The following is an 11276-nucleotide window of genomic DNA, read 5'->3' as shown; positions in this document are numbered from 1 at the left end:
TTGTTTTGGTTAGTTTTTTGAATTCTGGCTCTTTCTGTGTCTTCTTCCCTCTATCCTCTAAGGGGAGGAGTTTATTCTAACAACCCTTCCAGCGTATCTCTCTTGGGTTGAGCAATGAAATCTTTCTCCCATTCTTTAATTTTTTTGAATAGTTTAAGATGTATAAATCCTCTCATTTCTGTTTATTTGCTTTTCATTTACTATTTGCTTGGATAGGTATATTTATTCATTATTCAGAGAGTCTTTTGTGTAAATAGTGTTAATGGGAAGGAATCAAGCTAGTAAGTATAAGTTAAGGCTTAGTGACCAGGGAAACAGCTTTTGGGGCTTAAAAATTATTAAAATTTTATGTTCTAAACCAGTGATGGGCAAACTACGGCCTGCAGGCCAGATGTGGCCCCCTGAAATGTTCTATCCAGCCACGGGACATTATTCCTAATCAGAGGAATACAATGAATAGGACACAATACAATGAAACTTCTAAAGAGTTGCCTTAGAAACAGACTGACAGATGAGCATTTCCTTTCCTTTAGCCCCCTCTTTAAAAAGTTTGCCCATCACTGGTCTAAACTATCAGTTTATCAGGGAGATAGAGAGATATGATTCTATTCTGATAGCCCTTTTAGATAAAAGTGAGATGAGGAATAAGCACTCAACCATTTTCCCTTGGTTAAGGAAGTAGCAGATACCAGAGATACCTATCATGCTTCTATATGAGTTATGTGTACATGACTTACATGTACATATAGAGCCCACAGTGGATAATATCCTGCCACTTAGTGCCTGGAACATAGCAAGTATTTAGCAAATCCTTGCTATTTGATTAATTAATTACATATCATTGGTAGGAATATCCATATTGATGAGATTACAGAGCCTCATTGTATCTATTATTCTGTTTTCTTTGGTCTTTATCAGTTCATACAAGTCTTCCCTATTTCTCTGAATTCTTTATGTTCATTGTTCTTTACTGTACAACAATAGTCCATTACCATAATCTGTTTAGCCATTTGCTAATCATTTGGTCCAAGATTTTTCTCCAGCATTTCAATTTTATAAATTATATTGCTATGATTATTTTAGTATTTCTGGGTATAAAACCAGTAGTGAGCTTGCTGTATCCAATAACATGAACAATTTACTAACTTTTCTTGTTTAATTATAATTTATTTTCTGGATTGCTCAGATCAATTTGTAACTGATCATCTATAACTTAGACTTTTTATCTTCTTCTTCCAACAGTGACTTTTTACCAAGTCTTCTGATTTGATAAATATGAAATAATTCTGAGATTATTTCTTAGTTTGAGTCACAGCAACTTCTGACTGATTACATCAATTAAAGGGTTGAGCTTTGTGAGAATCAAGAGAGCATCCACAGCAATGAAATCATAGAATCCTGAATCACTTTTAAGAAGTAGAGACCCGTGAAAATGTTATATAGGAAGAGTCATGCATTTATAAAATGACTTCATAATAACTTATAATACCTCTTACAATACCTCATTTCACAGATAGGAAATTGAGGATCAGTGATATTCCATGATCTACCCAAAATCAAGCGACTGGCAAATGGAGTTAGAATTCCAACCCAGATCTTTAGTTTCAAAGTTCAATGAACTGCTGCACCATGCTGGCAATGATGATAAATGTATGATGTCAGAGTAAAGCATTTACATAAGGAAAAATCAGAATCAGAACCCTCCCTAAGAAAGCTATTCCTTTTACAATGAGAGGAAAGGCTTCAAGGAATGTCCTGTCAACTGGTCACACTTTTTGCAGTCTGCTGTTCAAATATGGGTGGGGTCAAGTCATAAAAGAAATACTAGCTGGACATCCTGGAAGCTCAGTCAGGAAACTATGCCTGAACACTGGGAACAGGCAAACACAAACCAAGTCATCCCATCCAGCAGTCCCTTTGGCACAGACAGGATTGCAAAATGGAATAGGCTGTAATCCATGAAGCCAAATGTAAGTGCAGTGGGGTTTGGGGGGGGGGTGGATTGCTGGGCCAGGGAAACATGAGGATAGAGCAAGGAAATGGTATAAGACAATAATATAGGCTTAAGTTTGAGAAAAGAAAACTATAATGCTTTTATCTCAAAATACTGAGTCTCCATCTGTCTAAATACCACAAAGGTAACTATACAGTCAGCCTATAAATCTTGCCCCATTTATAGAGAAGTTCTGGTAAGAACATATAAAGTTCTATGTATGGCATGCAGGTAAGAACATATTTATAGAGAAGTTCTGGTAAGAACATATAAAGTTCTATGTATGGCATGCAGGAGTTTTTTAATATCTAGAACTGTCTCCATGAGAGCCCAAGAGGCTATCCTTTCCACAGGCCTGAGAAAAGAAATGAGCTAAGCAATGGAGTCATGATCAGATTATTAGAGCACATGCTTTTAAATATGGAAGAATCTTACTGAAAATGGAATTCCAAGTTGCAACCATAAATGTATCTATAAGGATGATCATATGAAAATCACTAATCAGTGGGCATGGTTCCCATCATGTTGTCTCTTGCCTGTATATACAAACATACTCCACTGAGGAAAATCCCTCGTTATCAGATCTGTGACTGTTGCTCATTCATGGCTATGTGCTCGGTTTGTCCCCTGCTTTGCCCATCTCTCTTCTTCCATTAAAGGCTCCAACATCCCAGGCTTGGTTTGGAAGTTACTCGTACAACTTCCAAACTGTAGAGAGGCTTCACACATCTGAAATTGTATTAAACCCAAAGTGTGTCAATATTCCATCAGTATGTTATTTTTAAAATATCTCCATCAATGATAAAGAAAATGCTTAAAGATTTAAGAAATATTCATTCTACTGTAGACGAAGCCAAAAAGTGCTTTATCTTTATAGGGTTAATGCCACTATGTAAAAAGAATCATAGGCATTCTTAGTTGATGAAAATAGGTCTTATGAGCAAGTCCTTGCCCAGGGGACCTTTCAAACTGAAAGCCTGTGAACAGTCTGAAGTCTGGTTTTTGTCATTGACTTCTAGAGGACATGAAAATAGCCTACAATTCTGTTGCCAGTTTCACATAACTTTTAAAAGAACAACAAACCTTTGTCCATATTGTTTGTAATGATATTGAATAAAAGAAGTTTTTTCTCACATGTTTACAGGTCTTTTAGTATTCTTACCTCCCACTACCGGTAGATATGGAAAAATTAAGTACAAAGAGAGATATATTCGTAGTTCCCAACAGGGGGAAAAAAAAACTCTGCCTTTTTTTTCTGCCAAACCTTGTTGTTTCTGCCTTCACAGCAACTCTCAAATTTGAATCCTTCTCTCTACTCAAACAATTATCACCTCATTTCAGGTCCTGGCCACCTCTCCCCTATATTATTGAAATATCCTTTAAAACAAAACAAAACAAACAAAAAAGAACGTCATTTCCCTTATTTCATTTGACAAAAATTCACGTTCTCACTCTTCCAACTCCTTTCCTCCAAACCACTGAAGAATCAAGAACAACAAAACCCTATGCATAGTCAAACCAAGTGAATTGCCACATCGTCCACATCCAAAATAATATGTCTCAGGATTTGCCCTAAATGCAATACTATCTGTCAGGAGGTGGGAAGCATGTTCCATCCCAAGGCTTCCAGTATCATTGTAGTCATTCCTTAGTTTCCATAACCCTCTTTATAAAGGAGGTAGTGAGAGAAGAGTGTGGCATTGGTGCTCTAGGTTTGATGCAACCTATTTCCACTACCGTGTCCCAGCTACTCTCTCCCTTGTTCAGAGACCAATCTCAGGGTCTTATCTTTTCTTTTTCTCTTTTAAAACTCCTCTTTGAGTTATAACCTTTGTGGTTAGAGTTTGTTTTGCTTAGCACCAATTCCTCCTTTAATATACCTCTCTTTAATTACACTCTCTTCCTTCTCCTCTTTCCTTCTTATTTCCTTGTTGAGTGAAATGTATTTCTGTACCCCATAGTGTGTGTGTGTGTGTGTGTGTGTGTGTGTGTGTGTGTGTGTGTGTCCTTTGAGTAGTTCAGATGAAAGTGAGGTTAAAGTATTTTCTCTTCCCCTCCATCCTAACTCCTTCTTTATAGAGTCTTCTGTTTGTTGTTGAGTTGCTTTGGACATCTCTAAGCCTTCATGACTCCATTTAGGGTTCTCTTGGTAAAAATATTGGAGTTATTTGCTATTTCTTCTCTAGCTCATTTTACAGATGAGAAAAGTTAGGTCAGCAGAATTAAGTGACTGTCCCAGGACTATACAACTAGTAAGTGTCTGAAGCCAGATTTGAACTCACAAAGATGAGCCTGACTCAACGCTGGATTTCTGTTCACTGTGCCACTTAGCTGCCCCAAATAAGCTGCCTTTCTGTTTGAATACCCAAATTATGTAAGATAATTTCCACCACCTTTCTTTCCCTTCCTCAGTGCTACAACAATATATTCCTTTCCGCCTTTCTTTTCTTTCTCATTTTTAAGATAGTCAAAACACTAATAACAAACAAAACTATACAATTGTTATAGGTATATTTGACCTTATTTGGGAATTGGATATAGATAGCTGATTGATCTTTATCAATTGGTATAAATTGGCTTGAGCTGTTAGGGTCATCTCATCTGGTTGTAGATGGTGGATTAATTGCTGGACACAGCTTAATCCAACGCTTTTTTATTATTAACTATCAGGAGAGGCAGGGACAGGATAAAGAAGGTAGAGATAAAGCAGGAAAAATATTATTCTAATACTAATAATCTAGATAAAAACTCCCCTTCTAAATCCTCACGGATTTGCTTCTTGTTCACCAAGGATGAACCTCCTTAAAAACTATTCTCAACTATCTATATAAGACTCAGTTCTGTCTACCTAAACTTATTCTAATATATGAACTTCAAACATTATTAACCTCCTTAAATTATTTATCAAAATTCATAGGTCACTTCCTCTAACAGTTTAGATGTGACAGTTAGAAATCAATAACCTCTCTCTGACTCTCCCAGCAGGGAGTCCAATTCTCACTCTGGTCCAGTGAGAGCCAAACAGCCCTCCACTGGCAGTTGCTTCTCCCTTCAGGACAACAGCTCTCACACAGCAAAACAAACTCTTTCCAACTTCACAGATGTTCTTCCAACTTCTCAAAGTTACTTTTAAAAGAAATTACTAACAGATAGTCTCCAGAGAAAAATCTCCAATCACTTCCTCAAGGCAAGAGTCCCAGAGTTCTCTAACAGTCTTCCAGTCGTGCAAATCTTCCTTAAAGTGACCACCATGATTTTTCCCTGGCTGTGCCTTAAAAGGGACAAGGAAACAATCCTTTCTCTGTTATTTATTTCTGTTTCTAATTATGTTAGATAACTAACAACTAATCAAATTCAATACAACACTCAACCCCAGCCCTTTGTTTTTATCAGACTTCCATTATTACTCCTGAACATGCATATGCCAAATCTTACAAAATCTACTCTGATAAGAACAAGTATCAGGAAAAAATTTTTGAAACCAGCAATATATATGGATATACAAATAATTCATACAAAGGAAATGATGACCACTAGAAACAAAGAACAGCTTATAACCTACATCAAGACCTTTTCCCAGATTGCTGAACAAATCTTTTTCAGAAAGAGGATGGCATTGCTTTTGTTTCAGGACAGGAGGTTAAAATACTAAAATAACTTTTAAGGATATCCTGTTTCAAGAACTGGAAAGGTGCCAGCATACATTTACAACAGGCTAGGAATATGACTATTATTAGGCTGCATATGTACACCAGAAAGTGACTATCCACTTCATTACCATTCTGGGTAAACCAGTAAATCTCTCAAAAGCAGAATCCAGGAAAGCATAAGTAGAAAATTACCCTTCCATATCCTAATACTATACGCCAATGACTACAGAGAACTGGGAAGTTGAAAAGTATGTATTGTGAGAACTGAAAAACATGCAATGACAACATTTATTAAGTGCCAACTGTCAGACTGTTCCCTAGGCTGAGTATAGGCATGGAAGTATAAGACCAACATACATGTTTTTAGTGCTGGATATTCCAATATGATTGGAGCATAGAGTGAATAGAGGAGAGTAATAAAAGGTTGGGGAAGATGATGAATGCCAAGCAAAGAACTCTGCAATGGTAAGCAATTTGGAAGCTTCTGAAAGGTTAAAGTAGGTGTGTGATAGGACTTGATCTCTATGGAAGGGATATTACTTTGATAGTTATGTGAAAGATTCTTTGGAAGGACAAAGAGTTAAAATGGGAAGACAGAAACACAATATTTTATTGATATCTTTTGTTTTGACATGACCTATATTTCCCAATGTGTTCTTCCACTCAGAGAACAATCTCTAATAACAAAGAATAAAAGGAGGGAAAAAATTGTTCAGCAAAACTAACTCATGCATTGAGAAGTCTAACATTATACATTGTTCCACACATACTTATTTGAAGAAATGGAGGGAGAGGCTTTTTCATACCTCTTCTTTGGGCCAGAATTTGGTCATTAAAATTTTTCAGCTCTTAGTTTTGAGGGAATAGTTCTAGAGAGGCTATTGTAATACTACAAGAATATTGTTCTGGGCTTGCTCTGACTCATGCCAGTATTTTAGTAGTTTATGGCCAATATTGCAGTAAAATGAGACACTGGTAGATCATTAAACAGTTTATAACATCAGATTTATATAGCTAGAAGAGGGAGAGGATATTTAAGCAGGATTTTCAGCAAGAACATTGAAAGATGACTGGCGGGGGGAGGTAGGGGGCTCAGTGGATAGAGCACCAGGCCTGGAGATGGGAGGACTTGGCTTCAATTCTGGTCTCAGACAGTTGCTGGCTGAATGATCCTGGCAAGTTGTTTAACCCTCATTGCCTAGCCCTTACCACTGTTCTGCCCTAGAACCAATATGAAGTATTGATTTGAAGATGGAAGTTAAGGATTTAAAAAAAAAAAAGAAAAATGACTCAACTGATCAGAGATTTCCTATCTGAGCTGTCCATAGATTTGTCAGTCAATCCTCAGAGGAAGTTGAGAGCTTTTCATTGTTGTTTGCACTTCGGTGCAAGAAATATCTTCTCTTCACTTCCCTTCTCCTCATTAGCTGAAAGTAGTATAGAATACAAGATATGACATTATTAATTGTTAATTATAAAAACATTTGAACTTGATAGAGAACAAATGTTAAAGGTTTTTCAAAAAAGAATCTCCTGTGTGTGTCAATATTATAGAAAATTCCTAACTAGGAACAACCACAAATATGAATGGATTCTCTGATCATCCTCAAAATTGAAGCATTAAGATGAGAAATATACTTTCCCAACAGATTTGTCCTATCATGGAGTATGGATGCAAAATATTCAATGAATATTTACTAGGTATCTTCTTTGTACAGAGTACTATGGCAAATGCTGGGAAATATGATTAAAAATATAAGTAGATGGCCATTACCTTTATGGAACTTATAGTCATGAGCATACCAGCAAAAGGAGAGGTAAGTCAGAAATATTTATTACTGAATATATTAAGAGATCAAAATGCCCATCTAGTGTTAGATTCTAGGTACCCTCGTTGGAAGGCAAATAGTTGATAATAGCAATAATAAACTAATAACAATTACCATTTATATAGCACTTTAATGTTTCTTTAATGTTTGAGTGTATGATTTCACTTTATCCTCACAACCCTGAAAAGCAGGTGCTATTATTACCCTGAGTTTACAGAGAAGGAAATCTAACAAGTAGTTTGACAGGGTCACAAAAGTACCCTGAGGTCTGATTTGAATTTGTCTTCTTGATTCTGATTCCAAGACTCTATCTATTGTGCGACCTAGCCACCACCAAGATGCCTAGCTTACCTAGTAAAGTGAAGAAAGTGTCAATAGGTGATATTTGAGTAGGGATATTTTTTAAATTCCTCATAAATTTAGAGACAGGAAGTCAGGATAGTGAAGGATGACAAGTTCTAAGCCTCTTGATTCCACTCTCTAAGCATCTTCCAGATTTTGAGTATGGAGTCAAGAAACATAAGTACTTACAAAGTGGCAGGCATGTTATCTTTCTTAAAATACAGTGTCCAGAGAGGAGCACAATACTCTAGCCATGGTATGTCACACATGGACCAGTGGGGTCATCACTTCTCTTATGTTGGATACTATATTCTCATTAATTAATGTTACATCATCTCTTTTAATTTCCATGTCAAATATTGATTTAAATTGAACTCTTTAATTTTTTTTTGCTTTTCAGTCATTATTAACACATTATGATCCCATTTAGGATTACTAAAACCCCTAAGACTGACTTTTAGGGATATAACAGTCTGTCAAGAGTTTTCTCTCCCTTCCTGTTTTAGAAATTCCTTTAGCCATCCTGGCTAATCATAATTTCTCAAGGACTCAGGCTTCTTAATAGGGAAAGTAGTCATCTGACACTGATTAGTAATACTGCCTCCTTCATATGGCACCCTTTACTTACCTTAATCAAGTTCATTTTTAGGGTATATAATCTTGCCCCTTGAATCCTAACTTTACCTCTTCTCCAATATGTCTCCCTCACTCTCTGGATGAGGTAAGTCTTTTTCATATGGGGTTGAACTTCTGTTAATTTGTACTGACTGTGGGTTTTTATGCTTATGTTTTGCCTGCTTTTTGGATTGCATAACAATAAAACTTTTTATTATATCTTTTTCCTGAGTACCAATTTTCTCAAAGTCCTACACCCAAGTAACCTGAGCCATGAGACCAAATAAAACACTTCAACATGCTGTCAATAAAACATAATAAAACACCAAATTGTGCTTTATCCTTAGTCTATTGCTTTTCCAAATTTGAATATTCTGTGATTATTCTGATGACTTCTTTGAGATGTTTCTTTTATCTTGCCACAGGAGGCTGGTCTCAGTTTTCAGGAAGATCTTCTGGAATTTTTAGACAGAGAGATCAACAGTGAGCTATGGGGTCTTAGAAGCAGAAGAACTACTGGCCAGTAAGGGAAGACACAGTGAGGAAGGAGAAAAGAATTAGCATTCCTATTAAATAGTACCATGGACTGGAGAATGACAAGAGGGATTTTGAGATCACATTGATCCTAAACAATCATTGGCTTGAGAGACCATGGAAATCATGGTGATGGGGGTGATCCTGACTTTATTTGCTATTATACTGGTGACTTTTTGTATCCTCTGCTGGTCCAGCTACAACAAAGCCCCATGGAATCAGAATGAAGATATTATCCCAACCTTCACTTTGTCCACTTTTCACAGAGAAGATTCTTTTATCATAAGACATACTGGTCAGAATTCCAATTCCCATTCCTCCACCAACCAAAGGAATTTCTTTTCCTTCATGTGAAGTCTTATCCAGGGTCATCCAAAACTCTTCTATATCCCTTTCTATTTTCATGGAGCAGCCAACTGTCATAAAGGAGGATTTTCAGGAAATGAAAATATAGTCCCCACTTTGGAGGATGTTATACATGGAATTGTTAGATGGACAGTAGGTAGCCTGTGGAAAGTTCTCAGAATAATGTTTTTTTAAATGGATAAAATAAAACACATAGGATTGTTGCTGTTATTCATCCTTCGTTTTTCAAAGAGGATCAATGACAACAAGAGGATGGTGGCTTGATTTGTGTGTGAACTGATTTAAGTGAGGCAGAGTTGCTTAAAGTCTTCAGCCTCACTTCCTCAACAGTCATCAAAGACCCAAATGGCCTGGAATGCAGTGGATAACTTGACATTTTCAATGTCTGACCAAGCTCAAAGGGTTCCACAGAAAATCTTTCACGTGCACTAATGATTGTTGGAATAAATTGTTTTTTATCTGCTCACTTTCTTCATATGCTTGGGGTAGGCATTCCCCTAAATCACTACCACAGGAAACCAATTATATTGAAATAGTAATAGCATGTTGAATATATACTGAAATAAAAGTATAACATTTCCCATCTAGCTTCACAAGTCAACTGAAATTTATTCACAGAACTCTTAGAGATCTACTGAGCCCAGGTTAAAAAGTTCTGATATAAATTCTCTCTAACCTTTTTACTGTGCTGTGAAGAGTCTTACTGAAAAGTCAAGGAGGTCTAGTTTGTGTCACCTCTTACAAAAGACATTTCTTGATCCTCCCCATTATTAGTGCTATTCTTTCCTTCTCCCAATATTTTGCTTCTATTTTTTCATTTTCTTACTAATGTTCCTGCCTGTTATTTCCTTTTATTAAAATATAAGCCCCTTGGGGTCAAGGACTATCTAGCATTTGTATTTCTATACTTAGTGCCTGCAATGCCAGGCTGGTTGAAGATACTAGTAGAATGTAAGTTTATTAAGAGTCAGGACTATTTTCATTTTTGTTACTGTATATGCATTTGTATCAACATTGCAGTTGCCCAAGATGTCCTTAAATCCTACAATGAAAAGACAGATAATAGCATCAGAAGTATAAGAATACTGAACTCTAAGAAGAAGGCATTGTAGTTGGCAGGAAAGCATAAAAATGTATCACATTATTTAATATAGAATATGTTTTGACCTTTTAGATATGCACATCTTTCTGAATTATGAATAGAGAAATTTATAAGATTTTTTACTGTTTGCCTACATTGTTTATAATAAAATGCTTATATAAAATATTTACACATTTTAATTGTCACAAAATTAATGATGTTGAGGGGCAAAGGGGAAAAGTTTGTAACTCCTATTAAACCAAGTAATGTGAGCAATCAGGCAGTCTGTATTGGCTCTCGATGGAATGGACCAAGAGCTAAACAAGCCAGAGTTCAATTGAACCTGACAGAAATGAAGTATCTGCCTTTCTTTCTTTTTTTTTTAAACCCTTGTACTTCGGTGTATTGTCTCATAGGTGGAAGATTGGTAAGGGTGGGCAATGGGGGTCAAGTGACTTGCCCAGGGTCACACAGCTGGGAAGTGGCTGAGGCTGGGCTTTCTTTTCTTATTAGTACATATGAACCATTTCTACAGTTGTTGAAAGTATGTATTTATTTTTTGTTTTATTTTCAAGGAAATTCAAAATAGCACATAGAAAAACAGAGAAATTAAATGCAAAAAAAGGCCAAAAAATAGCATTGAATACCACTCCGAGACAAGGGTGAAAATGGTAAGGAGAAAATGATGGAGATATTCTCTTGCAGGGTTAAATAGAGTGACACTTGAAGCTAAATTTGACATACAAATATTGATTGGTTCTTCTCATGTACTTCTCATTGCTTCTCTGGCTAATCTTTAAGTTTCAGCATTGCCTTCAACTTTTGAACAAGTGGAAACATGCTTCCCATCAATATCCATGTTCTGG

At 36.3% G+C, this 11276-nt stretch overlaps 1 long non-coding RNA gene across 1 annotated transcript; it reads left to right on the top strand.

The window, feature by feature from the left end:
* The first annotated feature begins 1876 nt into the window (after window positions 1–1876).
* Window positions 1877–10594, top strand: LOC123231004. The gene is made up of 2 exons (XR_006505097.1): window positions 1877–1970; window positions 8855–10594. It is a non-coding gene; the product is annotated as an uncharacterized LOC123231004 (long non-coding RNA).
* Window positions 10595–11276: the final 682 nt, after the last annotated feature.

This window comes from Gracilinanus agilis, chromosome 1 (assembly GCF_016433145.1).
Source record: "Gracilinanus agilis isolate LMUSP501 chromosome 1, AgileGrace, whole genome shotgun sequence".
NCBI lineage: Eukaryota > Metazoa > Chordata > Mammalia > Didelphimorphia > Didelphidae > Gracilinanus > Gracilinanus agilis.
Note: the sequence above shows the minus strand (reverse complement) of the source record. Positions and strands in the feature narration are given on the sequence as shown.